This window comes from Carcharodon carcharias, chromosome 29 (assembly GCF_017639515.1).
Source record: "Carcharodon carcharias isolate sCarCar2 chromosome 29, sCarCar2.pri, whole genome shotgun sequence".
Lineage (NCBI taxonomy): Eukaryota > Metazoa > Chordata > Chondrichthyes > Lamniformes > Lamnidae > Carcharodon > Carcharodon carcharias.
In genome coordinates this window covers 4,762,230-4,784,166 of record NC_054495.1, presented here as the reverse complement: position 1 = coordinate 4,784,166, position 21,937 = coordinate 4,762,230, and the positions used below count along the sequence as shown (strand labels likewise).

Below are 21,937 nucleotides of genomic sequence, written 5' to 3'. Positions count from 1 at the left end.
AGCCTCAGCAGCACAACCCTGCGTTTATATTCTAGTCCTCTCGAAATAAATGCCAACATTGCATTTGCCTTCCTAACAACCACCTCAACCCACAAGTTAACCTTAAGAGAATCCTGGACTAGGACTCCCAAGTCCTAGTCCAGGATTCTCTTTTTTGCACTGAGAATTATCAAGGGGCTGTCACAACAATGCATTCAAGCCTTGGCTACTCAGTTCCACATTCTGAAATTTGGTCAGTTAATACATTTGTAACACATGAGTCAAAGGTGAGCAATAAGAATACATTGCAGAAGATTAAATGGGGTATAAAGCACAGAAACAGGCCATTCGGCCCAACCAGCCCATTCTAGTGTTTACGCTCCGCTCAAGTCTCCTCCCATCTTTCCTCATTTAAAGCTTTCATCCGAATTGTCTCTTCCCTGCTCCCTCATACGCTTATCTCACTTCCCTTTTAGTGCATCAATGCTATTCACTTCAACCACTCCTTATGGCAGTGAATTCCACCTTGGCACTTTTCTTTTGGAAAAGAGGTTCCCCCTGATTTCACTATTGCCTTTCTTGGTAACTATGTTATGCTGATGGTCTCCAGTTGTGCTCTCCCCCCACTCGAGGAAACAAATTCTCTCTCTACGGAATTTGAAGACCTGCATGAAATCACTTCTCAAGCCCATATTTTCCAAAATGCTGTATGGTGAAGGGACTGACATTCAGGGCTTGTGAACAGCTCCTTCGCTGAGAGTGCACACCAATGTTTTTTTTAAAATCTCTCTGAAGAGCCAACTTTATAAAATTGTAGAAAATCACTTCTCTGCAGTGAAAGGATTACCGTGGCTGGAGTCTTTTCCATATCCTGCGGAAGAAACACATTTGTGTTACCATTGTCTTCAGGGAATTAAATGGGAGTCCTACATTTTCTGTAACTGGTACAGTGAGTGGCATACTCAGTGCTGCATACATGGGAGTAGATCATTCAAACACCAGTCGAAGCTTATTATCCATCCTTCATTCCATCCGATTTAACTCCCTTCCACCAGCCAACGAAATATTTATTAATTTTTTTCCTTTTCTAGTTGACCAGAATTAGCAATGTCACACGAGATGCGACATGTTAATGTAAACTTCAAAAACGGACAGGAAACCTCATCCCGCCAGTGGATGAGGTTTCACGCTTTGACCAGGATTTTCCCGTCGGCGATATGGGGGCGGGGCCGACTCGCTGAGGGGAAAGTGACACGGGGATGACCTCGGGAGGAATCTTCACAAAGGCGGGCGGACTGCGAAACCAGCTGTCCGCCCGCCGACCTGTCCATGACCAATTGAGGCCGTTGACAGGCCCATTAACAATAGTAAACACCCTGCCCGGCCAAGCTGGCGGGATGAAGTTGCATTACCGTTTTTTTATAAGGGCTAATAGAGTTTATGTCCTTTTTATCAACATGTCCCATCTCGTGTGACATTGTCTCCAGTTTTGCCAGGGCTCCTTGATTCCACACTCGGTCAAATGCAGCCTTGATGCCAAGGCCAGTCACTCTCACCTCACCCTACCTCAGGACGTCACGCTGGGCCGCCCGCCCATCAAGGGCAACATTCTGCCCCTAGAGTTCTTGTGACCAGTTTGGAGGATCGATTATGTAAAAATAAATTCCAAATTCGCTGATTTTTTTTTTAAATGGCACAGAGGCTGGAGAATGATCGCTTTTTGTTGTTCTTCATGTTAACAGTTTGTCAAGAACACCTTCACCCTACGCTCATTCACAGCCACCAGAGGAAATTCACACCATACGTACTTTCCCGCCGGGTGAGCAGATGTCATTGCACGTGTGGTGAGACGATGTGGTGAAGGGATTTGATTGCGGAGGTGGCGAATGTCATTGTTTGCTCAACCCGTCTGCCACTTTTATTTAGGAAGAGCAATGACTATTAACATTGAAGAAAATGAACTCAGAATGAAATTATTTATCACGGCCAGTGGGATGTCCCACTGCTGTGGAGCTGATCGGTTTGTGTTAACACTCTCGGTACAAAATCATTTTGAAATCAACATATTTGTTCACAATCACTACAGTGACTGACACATTCAGCACCGAAGAGATACTGAGCTGGAAAACATCTTTCAATCGTGTCCCCAACACCACTATTCAGAACCGCACTATCGCATGTTATTCATATGACATCCCAAATGTACCAATTAAATATGTATCAGTCTCCTCCTTTTCCAGGAAATGACAGCTGTCCAGAGAGAACAGAAGCGCCCTTACAGACACTCTGAGCAATATTGAGACCAGATCATTTGAAGCCGTGAAATTAGGTAAGATATGGTTCATAAACTCGCGTGTTATTACACTGCCAGCTTAGTCACTTACACGATGATCGGTAATTTTTAAGTGGTTCACCCGAGTGTAAATGTCAATTCTGTGTTCAACCTGGCAATTGTTTTTTATTCGTTCATGGGATGTGGGTGCCGCTGGCTAGGCCAGCATTTATCGCCCATCCCTAATTGCCCTCGTTTGGGGGCCATTTTTAAGAGCCAACCCCATTGCTGGTGGGTCTGAAGTCACATGTAGGCCAGACCAAGTGAGGACATCAGATTTCCTCCCCTAAAGGGCATCAGTGAACCAGGTGGGTTTTTACGACAATCGACAATGGTTTCACGGTCCCCGTTAGACTTTTAATTCCATCTTTTTATTGAATTCAAATTCAACCAAATGCCATGGTGGGATTTGAACCCTGGCCCCCTGAGCATTACCCTGGGCCTCTGGATTACCAGCCCAGTGACAATGCCGCCTCCCCTAATGATCGCCAATCAGGGGCTGTATAGTTTGTACTTACAATCTCTACATTGTTGGAAAGCACTTTCATTTCTTCCCTCATTCATAAATGATAACAGGAAAATCACAACATTCCTACCTCGTGAGTCATTGTCAATCAGCAGTGGCATGATGCAGTGAAATCATATGGGTTTAGCGATTGTCCAACAGCTTTTATTGCTCAGACTTTCCTGAACTTAAGTTACCTGAATTGCCAAATACAATTAATTTGTAGAAGATAGAGTCTCTGAGTTAAAAATATTTACCATTGGCGCTTACTTTATCACCTCCTGTGGAACGGATAACATTGAGTTAATATTATCAGAAGAATCAATTGAAAATCCACGTCACAACCCAACTGGTGCATTGAGTGACATATTCAGTATTGGGCGCGCTATCAATTAGATCACATCTTAATCATAAGCGTGTTAAGTTTACATATTTCATAGCCATCGTCAGATAAGTACATGTAACAACGACATCAAAGGTCAATTTTTTTCCAAGGAGCAATTTTGTTTGTGAGGGGTTATAGTTCAGCAGAGTGAATGGCTGAGATAATAATTCGGACATTGTGAGGAAACATAATAGTGCACGCTCATCAAATACTTCCACAACAATTGTTTTCTCTCCAGCTCTGAGGGAGGGTCATACCGACTCGATACGTTAATTCTGTTTATCTCTCCACAGGTGCTGCTAGACCTGCTGAGTTTTTCCAGCTTTTTTCTGTTTTTGTTTCAGATTTCCAGCATCCGCAGTCTTTTGCTTTTATCAAATGCTTCCAGTTCGGTTCATAACCGTTCTTTGTCTACTTTGGAGAACAATCTTAAATTTTTTTTGCATTAAACACATTATTTCTCTCTTTAAAAGGAAAATCCTCCGCATCGGTTTAAGAATAGTGGGAACGCCGGAGCTAATAGCCTGATGTTTCCAGGACATAGAGCTTTTGGAGGCAGAAATTCAGTTAAACATATAAGGGGATAGGTGATGAATGAGTTCATGTAACACTTCTCTCTCTGCCTAGTAAGTGCTTTAAGTGCTGCCCAAATGAAATCAGAATTATGCTTCTATCTGAGTTAACTACTGATTGTGGTCTAGTTAATGATAACACCTTAGGGTCGGACAAAAACAATGAGAGTATAATTATTAACAAAAATAAAAATACCTGGAAAAACTCAGCAGGTCTGGCAGCATCTGCAGAGAGGAACACAGTTAACGTTTCGAGTCCATATGACTCTTCAACAGAACTGTTCTGTTGAAGAGTCATACGGACTCAAAACATTAACTGTGTTCCTTTCCACAGATGCTGCCAGACCTGCTGAGTTTTCCCAGGTATTTTTATTTTTATTTTTGTTTTGGATTTCCAGCTTCCACAGTTTTTGCTTTTATCTTCGTGTTTAATTGACTGCCACTTCTCTTCAAGGAATGCCTACCTTGAAGAAGTATTGCTCTTCTCTCCGACAGGATTTCCGTATCTCTCTTTTGCCTTGTTCACCTTATCTCCACCTATCACTGGCCCTCTATCCAGCTCTACCTGTCCCCACCTCCCCCACCAACCCCCCCCCCCACACCCACCCCCCACCCCACCAACCAGCTTATATTTTACCTCTCTTCTATTTTAACTTAGTTCTGCTGAAGAGTCATACGGACTCGAAATGTTAATTGTGTTCCTCTCCACAGATGCTGCCAGACCTGCTGAGTTTTTCCAGGTATTTTTATTTTTGTTTTGGATTTCCAGCATCCGCAGTTTTTATTGCTTTTATCTTAGAGTATAATTATTTCTGTGAAGCCTAGCAAAGCTTGTGTTTTGTGCACAGCTTCATACAGTGTTCTTGTGGTCATTTTGGATAATCAACTATGTAAAAATAAAGGAAAATAACTATTGAGAATTTTAAAAAAGCTGGAGAACAATCTTTTTGTCAAAGCAATGTATTGCGGATGCTGGAAAGCTGAAATACAAAAAGAAAATGCTGGAAAAACTCAGCAGGTCTGGAAGCATCTGTGGAGAGAGAAACAGAGTTAGCGTTTCAGGTCCGTATGACCCTTCTTCAGAGTTAAAGGGCTCTTTATCTCTGAAGAAGATGCATATGGACTTGAAACTTTAACAATCTTTTTATTTTGATTTCTATGCTAACATTGTGTGCAGAGAACATATTCAACCCTTGGTCATTGTCAACAACCAGAGGAAATTCTCACCATTGGTACTATTCTTCCAGGTGAGCAGATATCATTGAACACTAAGATGACGTAGTGAAGCAATTGTTTAGCGGGATTTTGAAATTTATTTTTGCTCAGCTTGTTTGGCAATATTCTTTATGAGGAACAATAAATATTGAAATTGGAGGAAATTAACTCTCAGAATAAAAATATTTACCATGGCCAGTGAAATGTCCAGCTTCTGTGGAGTTACAGATTCATGTTCTTGCTGCAGGATTAATTTTAAATCCACATCTGCTCAAAATCAGTCCAGCGACTGACACATTCAACACTGAGCAGATTCCTGATTCAAATACATCTTTCAATATTTTTTCCAGTACCACTATTCATAGTCGCATTATCACATCTGGCAGCCCAAACCAGTCAGTGAAATATTCATTAGTCTCCTCTCTCGTTAAGAAATGATAGCTACTCAGAGTGAATAGCATTGTCATTTCAGACACTGAACAATAATGGCTGTTAAAAACACACCAAGTAATTTGAACTCATGAAATTAGGCAAGGGGCGCTATATAAGACAGTACGATATAACTGTCGGTTTAGTCGTTTACATGATGATCTGTAATTTTGTGATAATCTGAGGTATAATACACCTTTAAGAGACTGAGCAGATTGACCAGACTGCAAGACCCAATAGCTGCGTAGTGCGGGCTACAACGTAAATGTTAGTCTAGAGTAGAGTCTGGCTGATGAAGCATACATTATGTTAGTGCTCTGTTGTTTGTGTGAATAAATAGCATGTGCTTCATTTCGTATTGGTCTCTGCGTCAGCAGTATATCGTTACCGACTGGCCTGCCGATGGAAAAGCGTGTGAGTGTGAATGTAGAGATATAACTTTGTCCATGGGACTCATTCTGAATTCAATCTGGCAATTGTTTACAGGTCAGTACAGGGCAGAAACTTCTATTTTGTATCTACATGCCTAGTCACATTAAGTTTGCTTTCCTTGTGAACAGCTTTATTCACAATGTCTGCAACCATTCACTCGGGACAGTATATTCTGAATTAACGGATTTACCAGAAGCCGAATCTCGATTCGTTGCAAATGGAACATAATTTCAATTGGTCCTCACTCATAACGATAACAGGAAAATCACAACATTAATGCTTCCCTACAGGAATTGTCAATGAGCAGTGGGGTGATGTAGTGAAGTCATACGAGATTAGCGATTATGAACGTTTTTCATTGCCCAAACTGCCTGTCATTAAGTTTCCTGAATTGTCATATATAATAAATTTGAAGAAAATAAAGTATCAGAGTTAAAAGGTTTACCATAGCCGGTGACTTCATCAGCACCTCCTGCGGAACAGATAGATTTGTGTTAATATTCTCTGTAGAATCAAAAATGAACCCAGTTTCCAACCCAACTGGGTCCAGTGACTGACACATTCAGCACTGGCCGGATTGTCAATTGGATCACATCTTTCGAAAATTAGCGAATTAAATTCACTTGAGGATCAGCGTTGTTGCTTAAATGAATTCAGCTCACATCCACCATTCGATAAATCTCTTATGCAATGACTCCAAAGTCATTTCTTATTGCAATAAGCATTTTTGTTCCTAAAGGATGATATTTGAGCAAGGTGGACGGCCGGGATAATTGGGACACTGAGGGAAACCTAATTGTTGAAGCTCATCAACTTCCTGCTCGCCCTATGATTGTTTTGCCTCTTTTTTTTGGCGAACAAACTTCATATTTGTTTGCATTAATCATAATCCTTTTACTGTAAAATGGAAATCTTCGGTGTCAGCATAACAATAATGAAAACTCTGGAACCAGCAGCACTCGGATGTGCCAGATGTTTCCAGCAGACAGATTTTAAGCCTCAGACACACATGTCAGGGGACAGATGATTAATGAGTTCATGTAGCACTTCCCTCTTTGCATGGGGATGCATATTATGAGTGAAGCACTTTAAATGGTTGCACAAAATAAACAGAATTATTCTGCTGCCTATTAGTTAATTATTGATCATGGTCTGGTTAACGATCACACCTCAGGGCAGACAGAAACAATAAGACTACAATTAATTCTCTGAACGTAAGAACATAAGAAATAGGAACAGGAGTCGACTATTCGGCCCCTTGAGCCTGCTCCACCATTCAATATGATTATGGCTGATCTTCTTGTGTTTCAATTTCCACATTCCCATCGAACCCTGATAACCTTTGATTCCCTTGCCTGACAAGAATCTATCACAGCCTTACAAAGTATTCAATGACCCCGCTTCCACCACCTTCTGAAGTAGAGAGTTCCAAAGTTGCACAACCCTCTGAGAGAGAAAAAATTGTCCTCATCTCCATCCTATAAGGGTGACCCCTAATCTTAAAACAATTCAATTTTAAAACTAGCCCCCTAGTTCTGGACTCATCCAAAAGAGGGAACATCCTTTCCACATCCATCTTGTCAAGGCCATTCAGGATCTTGTATACTTCAATCAAATCACCCCTCACTCTTCTAAACTCCAGTGGAAATAAACCCAGTCTGTCCAACCTTTCCTCATAAGACAACCCACTCATTCCAGGTATCAGTCTAGTAAACCTCCTTTGAACCACCTCCAATGCACTTACATCCTTCCTTAAATAAGGAAACCAAAACTGCATACAGTATTCAAGATGCAGACTCACCAATGCCCTGTATAACTGAAGTGTAACATCCTTACTTATATGTTCAATCCCTCTCTTAATAAAGGATAGCATTCCATTAGCCTTCTTAATTACTTGCTGTGCCTGCATACTAACTTTTTGTGACTCATGTACTAGAACACCTAGATCCCTCTGCACCTCAGAATTATGCAGCCCTTCTCCACTTAAGTAATACTCTGCTTTTTTGTTCTTCCTACCAAAGTGAACAACTTCACATTTTCCCACATTAAAGTCTATTTGACAGATTTTTGTCCACTCACTCAACCTATCTATATCCATCTGCAATCTCCTCATGTCCTCTTCTTAACATACATTCCTACCTATCTTTGTATCATCTGCAAATTTAACTACCATACCTTCAATCCCCCCATCTAAGTCATTGATGTAAATCATAAAAAGTTGAGGCCCCAGGACAGACCCCTGTGGGGCACCACTCGTCACACCCTGCCGCTCAGAAAAAGACCCATTTATGCATACTCTCTGCTTTCTGCCAGCCAGCCAATTTTCTATCCATGCTAATATGTTACTCACTACACCAAGCGCTTTAATTTTCCGTAATAGTCTTTGATGTGGCACCTTACCAAAATCCCAACTGTTGTGCACAGCTTCATTATGGCTATTTTAGAGAACCAATTATGTTAAAATTAACGAAATCAAATTCTCTTGAATTAAATACATATATAGATGCTGCTGAATGAACTATTTATTTTGTTTCCATGTTAACATTTCATTATTTCCTTTGCCTGCTTTTATTATTGATGAACAGCAATAAATAGAAAAATTGAAGAAAACTAACTCCCAGAATAAAAATATATATATCATGACCAATGGAATGATTTTTTTTACGGGGATTGTACATTTTATTGTTGCCTAGCCTGTCTGATAACATTCTGTATGAAGTACAACAAATGTTGAAATCTAATGCTTGATATAAAACTATTTATCATGGCTGTGCTGCAGCTGTGGAGCTGGTTGATGCATGTTTACATTCTCCGTGCAGAATGAATTTTAAATTCCACATTTGTTCACAATCTGTCCAGTGACTGACTCATTAAGCACCGAACAGGTTCCTGATCGGGTAACGACTTTCCATAATTTTCCCACTGTTCATGATCTCATTATCAGAGATTATCCATCTGACATCCCAAGCCAATCAGTGAAATATTTATTTGTCTGCTTCCTTACTAAGGAATGATGGGTGCCCATAGTGAGTGGCGGTGCCATTTCAGACAGCCTGAGCAGTAATGACAGCTGAACCCAAACCAAGAAACTCGAAACCGAGAAGTTAGGCGAGAGATGTTACATGATCTCAACTGCTATTACTTATTCATGGTGTTCTGCAACTTATAATGTGGCTCATCCGTGTGAGTACAGAGCAATAAGTTTTCCCACGTGGTTAATTCTGAATTCAACACAGAACAGATTCCTGATTGGAAAACACCTTCCAGTGTTTTTTGTTTCTCTCTCCCCAACAACACTATTCATAATCACGCTGTCACAGTTTATCCATCTGACATCCCAAACCAATCAGTGAAATATCGATTAGCCTCCCTCTTTTCAAAGATACGATAGCTGCCCCTAGTGAACAGCAGTGTCACTGCGAGCGACAATGACAGGTTAAAATCAAAACAAGCAATTTGAACTCGTGAACATCGGCAAGAGATTATAACTCTTTCGAGAACAAACACGTTTCCATCTGTTCCTATTCAGATGAAGTTACATTGTTTCATAGTTTGCTATTGTGAGATTTGAACTCTTGATCTTAGAGTTACAAGCCCAGTACCATAGCCACTTGGCTAGTTAGGCCAAGCGGCAAGAGACTGTACCTAAACTGGTGACTTTGTCAGTTTAATGGTTCACATCAGGATGTGTAACTTGCAAGCGGTTCGCCCAAGTATGAATATAGAGGTGAAGCTTTATTCAGGAGGTTTGTTCCGAATTCGACCCGACAAATGATCACAACAGAGGCATGCCAGAAACTTATCATTTGCATTTACATCTCTGGTCGGATTCGGTTTGTTTTCTTTGTGAACAGTTACATTCACAATCAGAATATATTCTGAAATAAAAGATTTATCAGAAGGCGAATCTCGGTTCCCTCCATGTATTCCTCATGGAAAATACTTTCATTTGGTCCTCACTCCTAGCGATAACACGAAATTCATAACGTTAATGCTCCCCTACCATCAAGTCAATGAGCAGTAGGGATGGTGTAGTGAATTCACATGAGATTACCGATTATGAACGTTCTACATTGCTTACGCTGTCTTGTCATGATGCTTCCTGAAGTGCCATATATAATAAATTTGAAGAAAATAAAGTCTCCAAGTTGAAATATTTACCATGGCCAGAACATTCGTCGCTTCCTGTGGATCAGATAGATAGATTTGTGTTAACATTGCTCTAAGAATCAATCGGAAATCCACTTTCCAACCCAACTGTGGCTGTGACTGACACATTCAGTGCTGGGGGGGGGGGGTGGTGGGATTGTTAACTGGGTCACACCCTTGAAAATTGACTCCACGTGGCTTCACCATGAGCTGAACCAATCTCACAGCCACCGGCACGTAAATACCTCACCCAATGACTCAAAAACCAGTTTTTTCTTTCAATACCCAATTTCGTTTCTACGGGGCTATGACTCGTCGCGGCGAACGGCCGAGATAATTGGAACACTGCGAGGAAACCTAATTGGTTCAAACTCATCAAAATCGGCTCATAATCACTCTTCAGCTTCTTTGGAGAACCAAGTCCATCTTTGTTTTGCGTCAAACATGATACATTTTTGCCCATAAAAGGGAAATTCCCCGTGTCAGTTTGAGGAATGTTGAGGACCCAGGCACTAGCAGCTCTCAGACACGCCTGATGTTTCCAGTAAGTAGATTTAAAGGGTCAGAATAAATACCTAACGTATCAGGATACAGATTCTCAATGAGTTCACACAACGCTTCTCCATGTCTAGTAACGTACACTATTGACTGCTGTTAACTGGGAGGCGATGGCGAAGTTGTCTTGTTGCTGGACGAGTAATCCAGAGACCTGGGGCGACCTCATGTTACCTCTTCTCCCTCCCATCACAATTTCCACCTCCTATGCTGGTGAGCTGCCTTCTTGAACCGCTGCAGTCCCTGTGGTGTAGGTACACCCACAGTGCCGTTTGGGAGGGAGTTCCAAGATTTTGACCCAGCGACAGTGAAGGAACGGCGGATATATTTCCAAATCAGGATGTGAGTGGATTGCAGGTGTTCCCAGATATGTGGCCAGATGTACCATTAGCTCCGTTAGGTGATAGGGGAGTTCATGTGTCACTTTTCTGTATGCTTAGTAATGTATCTCCTGAGCTATGAATTTCAAATGTGAAGGAAGATCTATCATGTTGTCCATCCAGCAAATTTTAATTGGGATCTGGTCAACGCTCACACCTCAAGGCAGGAGAGTAACATATTGTTTCTGTGGAATTTTATGAAGCGCTTCAGTTTTTGGTTGATATCAATACTTTTGTTCAGAATTTGTCCGCCATTCACACTGGAGAATTAATTTTGCAAATATGTAGTGCAATAACTTATCCAAATTAAAATGTTCACCAGAACCAGCAGCTGATGGCTTCCATTGAAATCAGAGGCTGTTTTAAGATTTCCTGCAGAAAATAAGTATATTCCTTCCTCGCTAATATTAACAGGAAATTCATGCAGTTAATAGTGTTCTGACACGTAAAGGTATGTCAGTGAGTGGATAATGCGGTGAAGGGATATGTTTTTAAAATAATTTTGACTATCCTTTCTTACTCAAATTGCTGTTCATCATTTCTTGTGAAGATCTAATTATAGCAGGACTGAAGAAATTGAATGAAATATTTACCAAAACTGGGAAGTATTTCCCCTCTTGTGGAAGAGATGGGTTTGTATTAAGATTATAATAAGGCTTTATAATAATAGCTATATAAGACAAAGTATTCATTAAATTAATGAATTTAACAGAATTATAAACTTGACCTCTTCCTGTGAGACAAACACATTAGTGTTAACATAGAGCGTTCATTCCTTGCTCATGAATATTGAGCAGAATAATATTATGCCACTAATGCTTTTCCAAAATGTGAATCAGTGTGAATTGTGTCATTGAGAAAACCATTGTAGTTGCGAGCATTTCTATCCCTCAAAAATTCTGTCGCTACTTTATAGGGTGAACCATATGGGTCAACATTAAAGAAAATGAAATCTCTGAATTAAAATGATTAACAAGTCCAGTCAATGTAAGAATGATGGCAACACTCTATCAGTGTAATGTATTTTCATTATCAGTTATATAGTTCAACAGAGTGAACAGGTAGGCTCATTCAGACACACAGAAGAATCTAGACAGTAAATCTAATAAAATGGTTCAAATTCTCCTCTTTATATTTTTGTTTTATTATTTCTCATCAGGGATAAAGCCTCATTATTCTTTTCATTAGCCAGGTTCCCTTTTTTATAGGGGCAATCCTCGTTGTCAGATTAAGAATGATGGAATCTCTGGAGATCGCATCTCACACTTACAACTGATGTTTCCAATTAGCTGATTTTAAGTGTGAAAATAGTATCAAACATACCAGGAAAAGTAAATGAATGAGTTCCTCCAACAATTCTCTCTCTGCTAAGTAGTCTACCATATGAACCATTATCAGTGTTTTTTTTCATAGGAAAAGGATAGTTATTATATAGCCCAGCAGAGCTTGACTGTGGTTTGGTTAGTAATCACAACTCATGGCAGGGCAGAAACAATACTTATTCTCTGTAAGTCTCTGTGATTAAAGTTAATCTATGTGAACAGTTTCCTTCAGAGTTCATATGACAATCCTGGAGAGTGAATTATGTAAAAATATAGGACAATCAATTCATTGAATTAGGAAATTTGTCAGACTTGAACATTGATCTCCTCACGTGTGACAAACAAATAAATCATTAGCCCAGAGTTCATTAATTCTTTCCTCACAAAAAATGGAGGGCCAAAATAATCCTGCCATTAATAATTTTCTGACACATGAGCCAAAGTGAATGAGCTGTGGGATGGTGTAGAGAAAAGATTAGTGCTTGGGGATTGTGAACAATTCTAGCCATCAGAAAATCTGCCATCATTCTTTATGATCAATTACATCAAACCCCCTTGAAGAAAATTAAATCTCTGAAATAAAATAATTACCATAACCAGGGAGTTTTTCACCTCCTGTGAAGAGATAAATTTGTGTTAACATTCTCTACACAGGATCAATTGTAAAGTTTCATTTCAACAGGATAAGTATAAAGTCTGACACATTCTGCAGGGCACACGTCACTGATTGAATTCATGCCTGTGTCATAAAATGGCCTATTAGCACAATTAGTACTGGTGTTATTCCAGCCTATTCATCTCTCATTCATTATTCGATAAATATCTTATGATTTGAAAACAAAAACCATCAATGAGTTACTCGGGACACCCTGGTCCACTCCTCCATTACCCCCTACTCCTCAACCCCCACCTATGGCACCTCCCCATGCCCACGCAAAAGATGTAACACCTGCCCCTTCATTTCCTCTCTCCTCACCGTCCAAGGGCCCAAACACTCCTTTCAAGTGAAGCAGCATTTCACTTACATTTCCCCCAACTTAGTCTACTGCATTCGTTGCTCCCAGTGTGGTCTCCTCTACATTGGAGAGACCAAACATAAACTGGGCAACCGCTTTGCAGAACACCTGCGGTCTGTCCGCAAGAATGACCCAAACCTCCCTGCTGCTTGCCATTTCAACACTCTACCCTGCTATCTTGCCCACATGTCCATCCTTGGCTTGCTGCATTGTTCCAGTGAAGCCCAACGCAAACTGAAGGAACAGCACCTCATCTTCCGACTAGGCACTTTACAGCCTTCTGGACTGAATATTGAGTTCAACAACTTTAGATCTTGAACTCCCTCCTCCATCCCCACCCCCTTTCTGTTTCTTCCCCCTTCCTTTTGTTTTTGTCCAATAATTTATATAGATTTTTCTTTTCCCACCTATTTCCATTATTTTTAAATCTTTTGTGCCCTGCTAGTCTTTCCACCCCACCCCCACTAGAGCTGTACCTTGAGTGCCCTACCATCCATTCTTAATTAGCACATTTGTTTAGATAATATCACCATCTTCAACACCTCTGTGTTCTTTTGTTCCTTTGTTTGTGACATCTTTTGATGATCTGCTCCTTTCACTGCTCGCTTGTCCCAACAACCACACCACCACCCCCCCAACCTCTCTCCCTCCACACCCGCCCCCCCCCCCACACCTTAAACCAGCTTATATTTCACCCCTCTCCTTATATTCACTCAGTTCTGTAGAAGGGTCATGAGGACTCAAAAGTTCAACTCTTTTCTTCTCCGCCGATGCTGCCAGACCTGCTGAGTTTTACCAGGTAATTCTGTTTTTGTAATGAGTTATTTGTCAGTCAATTATTTTGCTAAATATAAAACCTGCCCAAAGAAAGCAGCAGCATTGTCCTGGACACTGCCAACAATAGTGGCAGTTAAACCCAACCATATACATTGAACTCTTCTCTAATTCATTTCACATTTTCATGTTGAAGAATCGGCCTCCTTTCTGTCTGCATGAAACACTTTCTGTTGTCTGTAACAGGGGAGTCCTTGCTGTCCATGTAAGAATGAAGGTAACAATTGAATTAAAATCTGCCATACTTGATGTGTACAGCAAATAGTTATTAAGGGCCAGATATGCCATTAGTTCCATTTAGGGGATAGCTAAGTAATGAGATCATGTGACACTTCTCTGCAAAATAATGTTTGCCATGAGCTATTAATTTTAAATAGTGCTCTCAATTTGATTGTGGAGTTATCACGTTGTCCATTCACTAAATCCTGATTGGGACCTGGTTAACGAGCACAGTTTTATGAGACGATTAATGTTTGGATGCTGATGAATAGCTTTAATCGGAATGCCTCTCACCACTCACACAGGGGAAATTAATGAAAATCTGCAGCCTTATCATGTCCAGTTGAATAAAGAGAATTCTGTCTAGATTGACTGTAGAATATATTTTTTTATTCTTCACTAGTATTGGCAACAAAAGTTTCATTCGTTTAATGGTGTTTGAACACATGAATAAATGTTAGTGAGAATTGGGATTATATAGTGATGAGGGATTTGTTGACAGATGGTGACTATCTTTTCTTGCTAAAACTGCCTTTCCTCCTTGCTTCTGAAGAACTATACATAGCAGGATTGAAGACATTGAGTGAACATATTTGCCAAAAGGTATTTCGCCTCTGGTGGAAGAGACAGATTTGTGTTAACATTGTCTTCACACAGTCAATTATAGAATAACACATTTCAAAATACCCGATGTATGGACTGACCATGCAGCACTGAACAGATTATAAATTGAATAACTTCCTTGAGTGAAATGTTTACTCATTGCTTTGTTGCCACGAGATTATATCTCAGCATGTGTCTGGGGTGTGATGGAATGCTTTCCATTTGCCTGGTTAAGTGCAGCTCCAGGGGCACTCATGAAGTTCGATGTCATCCAGGGCAAAGTGGCCCACTTGATTGGCACCCAATCCACCATCTTCCACTTTCATTCCCTCCACCACTGACGCACAGTGGCAGCAGTGTGTACCATCTACAGGATGCACTGCAGGGACTCACCAAGGCTTCTTCGACAGCTGCTCCCAAATCCACAACCTCTACCATCTAGAAGGACAAGGGCAGCAGATGCAACTCCACCATTTGCAAGTTCCTCTCCAAGTCACTCACCATCCTGACGGGGAACTATATTTCATTTCCTTCACTGTCTCCGGGTCAAAATCCTGGAACTCCCTCCCTAACGGTGCTGTGGGTGTACCTACACCACATGGACTACAGCGGTTCAAGAAGGCAGTTCAGCACCACCTTCTTAAGGGGCAATCATGGATGAGCAATACAATCTGGCCCAGCCAGCGAGGCCCACATCCGGTGAAAGAATAAAATGAAACAAACTGAAATGGAAACACTGTGTCACTGTGAGAAATCCTGACAGCCAAAATCTATCAAATACTTTAAATTATCCTTCTTATCATTTTTGATCCTTTCTTTTGAGAGATAAAGTCTCTCATTATCTGTTCATGGACCTGGTTCTTTTTTTTTGTGCCAGGTAAATTCTAATCATCGGTTTAAGAATGATGAGAGCTTTGGGACTAGAATCTTTCTGTTATATCTGATGTTTCTATCAAATTGATTTTATGTGGTACATACACAGTTAAGCATATCAAGGAATAGTTGATTAATAACCTCCTGTAACAATGCTCACTCTGCTTACTAATGTAACTTCTGAACCACGCTTTATACCATGAATTCCAAAATGAAAAGACAGTTAATGTAAATCTTGATTGTGGTCTGATTAATGATCACGCCTCAAGGTGGACAGAAACCTATAGATTCTATGCAACAAACAATTTTTTAGAACAAAAATAAAAATACCTGGAAAAACTCAGCAGGTCTGACAGCATCTGCGGAGAGGAACACAGTTAACGTTTTGAGTCCGTATGACTCTTCAGCAGATCTAAGTAAAAATAGAAAAGACGGGAAATATAAGCTGGTTTAAGGAGGGCGGGGGGGGGTGGTGTGACAAGTAGAGCTGAATAGAGGGCCAGTGATAGGTGAAGATAGCCAAAAGATGTCATAGACAAAAGGACAAAGAGGTGTTGAAGGTGATGATGTTATCTAAGGAATGTACTAATAGATGACATTAAGGGTAGAAAGCAGGACAAGCAAGGTACAGATAGCCCTAGTGGGGGTGGGGTGGGGGGATGGGATAGAAATAGGCTAAAAGGTAGAGATAAAACAATGGATGGAAATACATTTAAAAATAATGGAAATAGGTGGGAAAAGAAAAATCTATATAAATTATTGGAAAAAGAGGGATCGGAAAGGGGGTGGGGATGGAGGAGAGAGTTCATGATCTAAAGTTGTTGAACTCAATGTTAAGACCGGAAGGCTGTAAAGTGCCTAGTTGGAAGATGAGGTGCTGTTCCTCCAGTTTGCGTTGAGCTTCACTGGAACATTGCAGCAGGCCAAGGACGGACATGTGGGCATGAGAGCAGGGTGGAATGTTGAAATGGCAAGCGACAGGGAGGTCTGGGTCATGCTTGTGGACAGACCACAGGTGTTCTGCAAAGCGGTCATCCATTCTGCGTTTGGTCGCTCCAATGTAGAGAAAACCGCTTTGGGAGCAGCGAATGCAGTAGACTAAATTGAGGGAAGTGCAAGTGAAATGCTGCTTCACTTGAAAGGAGTGTTTGGGACCTTGGACGGTGAGGAGAAGAGAAGTAAAAGGGCAGGTGTTGCATCTTCTGCGGTTGCATGGGAAGGTGCCGTGGGAGGAGGTTGAGGTGTAGGGGGTAATGGAGGAGTGGACCAGGGTGTCCCGGAGGGAACGATCCCTACGGAATGCCGACAGGGGGGCGGGGCGGGTGAAGGGAAGATGTGTTTGGTGGTGGCATCATGCTGGAGTTGGCGGAAGGGTGGAGGATGATCCTTTGAATGTGGAGGCTGGTGGGGTGATAAGTGAGGACAAGGGGGACCCTATCATGGTTCTGGGAGGGAGAGGAAGGCATGAGGGCGGATGCGCAGGAGATGGGCCGGGCACGGTTGAGAGCCCTGTCAACCACCATGGGTGGAAACCCTCGGTTAAGGAAGAAGGAAGACATGTCAGAGGAGCTGTTTTTGAAAGTGGCATCATCAGAACAAAGGTGAAAGAACTGAGAGAATGGGATGGAGTCCTTACAGGAAGCGGGGTGTGAGGAGCTGTAGTCGAGGTAGTTGAGGGAGTCGGTAGGCTTGTAATGAATATTGGTGGACAGTCTATCTCCAGAAATTGAGACACACAGGTTAGGGAAGGGAAGGGAAGTGTCAGAGATGGACCATGTGAAAATGATGGAGGGGTGGAAACTGGAAGCAAAATTAATACATTTTTCCAGGTCCAGATGAGAGCATGAAGCAGCACTGAAGCAATCATCGATGTACCGGAGAAAGAGTTGTGGGTGGGGTCTGGAGTAGGACTGGGACAAGGAATGTTCCACGTGCCCCATAAAGAGACAGGAATAATTGGGGCCCATAGCTACACCTTTTATTTGGAGGAAGTGAGAGGAGTTTAAGGAGAAATTGTTCAGTGAGAGAACAAGTTCAGCCAGACGGAGGAGAGTAGTGGTGGATGGTATGATTTTTCGGGCCTCTGTTCGAGGAAGAAGCAAAAAGCCTTCAGACCATCCCGGTGGGGGATGGAGGTGTAGAGGGATTGGATGTCCATGGTGAAGAGGAGATGGTTGGGGCCAGGGAACTGGAAATTGTTGATATGATGTACGGTGTCAGAGGAATCACAGATGTAGGTGGGAAGGGACTGGACAAGGGGAGAGAGAAGGGAGTCAAGATAATGAGAAATGAGTTCAGTGGGGCAGGAACAGGCTGACACGATCGATCTACCGGGACAGTTCTGTTTGTGGATTTTGGGGAGGAGGTAGAAGCGGGCCGTCCGACGTTGGGAGACTATGAGGTTGGAAGCTGTGGAAGGAAGATCTCCAGAGGAGGTGAGGTCAGTAACAGTCCTAGAAACAATGGCTTGATGTTCAGTGGTGGGGTCATGGTCCAGAGGGAGGTAGGAGGAAGTGTCTGCGAGTTGACGCTCAGCCTCCGCGAGGTAGAGGTCAGTGCGCCAGACAACAACAGCACCACCCTTGTCAGCAGGTTTGATGACAATGTCAGGGTTGGACCTGAGCGAATGGAGTGCAGTAAGTTCAGAGAGAGAGAGATTAGAGTGGGTGAGAGGAGCAGAAAAATTGAGATGGCTGATGTCACGCTGACAGTTCTCAATGAAAAGAGCAAGAGCAGGTAAGAATCCATGGGGAGGGTTCCAGGTGGAGGGAGAATATTGGAGGTGGGTAAAAGGATCCGTTGAACGGGGAGAGGACTCCTGCCCAAAGAAGTGAGCACGGAACCGAAGGCGGAGGAAGAAGAGTTCAGCATCATGCCAAGCCCGAAATTCATTGATATGAAGGCATAAGGATATGAAACTAAGTCCTTTGCTGAGCACTGACGTTCAGCAATTTTTTAAGTTTTGCTTTTCTGAACATTTTCATTTAGGCTGCATGTAGTAATTCTGGAGAATCAATGACATTAAAAAAAGGCAATACATTTATTCAATTAATGGATTTTCCAGCACCAGAAGTTTAATCTACTGCTATACACTGAACAGATTTGTGCTAATATTACTTGCAGGAAACATATTTGTTCCTTGCTCATTAATATTGAGAGATGAAATTTCAAGCAACTAGTACATCCTTAGCATGTGAGTTGGTGTCAATAAACCATAAGATGCTGTAGAGACCCCAATAAATATATCCGTATTATTTCAGTTTAATCATCTCCACAATCCCTATCAGGTAAATATCTAACTCAATGACTCCAAAATCTGTCAATGAAATATTTTTTCATTAGTTTTTTATCTTGCAGCTTCTGGTGCAGCAGAGTGAGTAGGCAAGATAATTCTGACCACCTATAAAAACTCAGCAGGTCTGGCAGCATCTGTGGAGAGGAGCACAGTTAATGAGTCCAAATGACACTTCAATCCTTTTTGAAGGGTCTTGCGGACTCGAAACGTTAACTGTGTTCCTCTCCGCAGATGCTGCCAGACCTGCTGAGTTTTTCCAGGTATCTCTGTTTTTGATTTTGTTTTGGATTTCCAGCAACCGCAGTTTTTTGCTTTTAAGATAATTCTGACATTGTGAGGAAACTAGACAGTTAGACCCATTCAAATATTTCAAATACTCCTCTTTATCTTATTGACTTTTTCTCTTCAGAGATGAAGCCTCACTATTTTTTGCATGAACCACATTCCTTTCCTCTCTACAGGAGAAATGCTCGATGTCAGTTTAACAATGGTGGAAACTCTAGAATTGGCATCTCACAGTCAAAACTGCTATTACCAACAAATTGATTTAAAGGGTATAGGTACCATCAGGGGAAAGTAGATCAACGAGTTCCTGTAGCAATTCCCCCTCTGCTCGGTAGTTTACTTTATGAATGAAATATTTTCAATAGTTGCCACATTATGAAAGGACAATTATTATATTGCCCAGTAGGAGTCACTGTGGTCTGGTTAATGATAACACCTAAAGGCAGGACAGAAGCCTATACATTCTATGTAACTCTCTGGGATTAAAGTTCATATTTTGTGAACAGCTTCATTGTGAGGGCATATGGTAATTCTGCAGCAAAAATGTGTAAAAATACTGGATAATAAAATCATTTAATTAATATATTTGCCAGAACTAAAAATTGATCACCTCCTATGGTACAAACAACTTTGTGTCAACACTGACTGTGCAGAGTATATTCATTCCTTCCTCATTAATATTGAGGGAAAGATATCCATGCAATTAATACGTACAGCCATTTGATAGTACAGAATTCGAGTATTGCTGAAAAAAGAGACATGTTGAATCTTTTCATCTTGCACTCATTTGGACACCACAAGAATATCAATATAAGGGAAAAACAAGAATCTATTCTGAATGTGAAGAAAGTGCTAATTGGTTGGCAAGTCACTTTTTTTTAGCTGAAACAGTATGTACATGAATAAGTGACAGCCATTCGCCGATTCACTCCTCAGGGCAATGTCTTGACCTTTCAGGGCCAAGTTGTTTGGTTTAAATTTCAAACAATGCTTGGCAGTTAACTGTGAGCCACCATCACTGGTGCATTCTCCATGGCAATGTCCCTACCAATCAGAGCCTACTTGCCAATGGAAATGAGCATGGGAAGATGCAATGAAAGAACTTGTGCTCGGGGATTGTGAGCATCTCTGTCCCTCAGAAATTTTACTGTTACTGTTTATGGTGAACCAAAATTGTAAAATTTAACAAAATTAAGTCACTGATTTAAACTAGTTACCTTGGCCAGTAGGCTTTCCACTTCCTGTGAAGAAATAGGTTTGTGTTAACATTCGCTATATAGGATCCATTGGAAATTGGCATTTCAACACAAACAATGCAGAGTCTAACATATTTATCAACACACAGATCACTGGCTGGACTGTCAGTGTCATAACTTAATCTGGCACCACAATTCATATCAGTGTTATTCCAGCTTATTCATCTTTCATTCATTAACTGATAAATACCTGATGGTCTGAAACCAAAAATCAGCCAGTCAATTTGTGGGAACTGTTAGCATGTAGAATGTTTTCATGACATTTTCTTGGAGCAATATGTTGTAGAAACAATTAGGGATAAAGTTATCTTAGGCCTAGCATTGTGTAATGAAGCAGGGCTACCTAGTAAAGTCATAGTAAAAGAGCCACTATGAAACTGATCATAATACCACTCAATTCCATATTAAGTTTGAAAGTGACATGTTCCAATCACAAACAAGAATCTCAAATTGCAAAAAAGCCACTTACCCAGGTATGAGGGGAAAACTGGCTAAGGTTAATTGGGTAAATAGGCTAAAAGATAAGGGGGGGGAATAACAGTGGGAAACATTTTAAAAAATCAAAATGTCCAACAAAAATACATTACATTCAAAATCAAAAACTCAGCAAGGAAGACCCATCTGTGTCTCACTCAGGAAGTTAAGGATAGTATTAGGTTAAAAGAAGAGGCTTACAATGTTGCAAAAAGCAAAAGTTAGGCTGAGAATTGGGAGTTGTCAAGAAATCCAAACTTACTTTACAGGGAGAGGTTGCGAACTTTAAGTCCTGACAGGCCTCAGGAGCTTTTGTGCATGCACAGACCGGGGGCTGAATTTTCCGTTCGTCGGGCAGGCAGAGCCGATCCAATCACGGGCAGGCATGGACCCGATCGCCGCCGGTGATCAGGGCCACACCCCCATTTTACATGGCCTGTAAAATTAAGGCCCGCCCAGCATGACGTCCGCAGGGAAGCGCTATGCGTTCCCTGTGCGAGTGGGGGAGAAGCCCCAAAATCGAGAGTGCGCTCTTTCGCGCATGCGCACAGAAGAGCACACTCATCTCCCTGAGGCTAAGTGCAGCCTCAGGGAGATAGCCTCGACTTTTAAAAATATTAAAAATAGAGAAAAAAATTCCCTTACCTGTCCCCTCATGTGACAATGTTTATAATTTCCATAACAATTTTATTACAATTTTTAAAACCCTACATGAAACCTCATCCCACCGCTGGATGAGGCTTCATGTTTTCTCTAGATGCTGCTGGGGCTCCTGGTCTGCCCGCCAACATTAAGGTTGGACGAGCAGGTCCTTTAATTGCTTAATT

General features: G+C 41.4%; 1 pseudogene; it reads right to left on the bottom strand.

The window, feature by feature from the left end:
• Positions 1 to 10,722, bottom strand: part of LOC121271006 — a 53,984-nt pseudogene extending 43,262 nt beyond the window's left edge.
• Between the last annotated feature and the right edge of the window lie 11,215 nt (positions 10,723 to 21,937).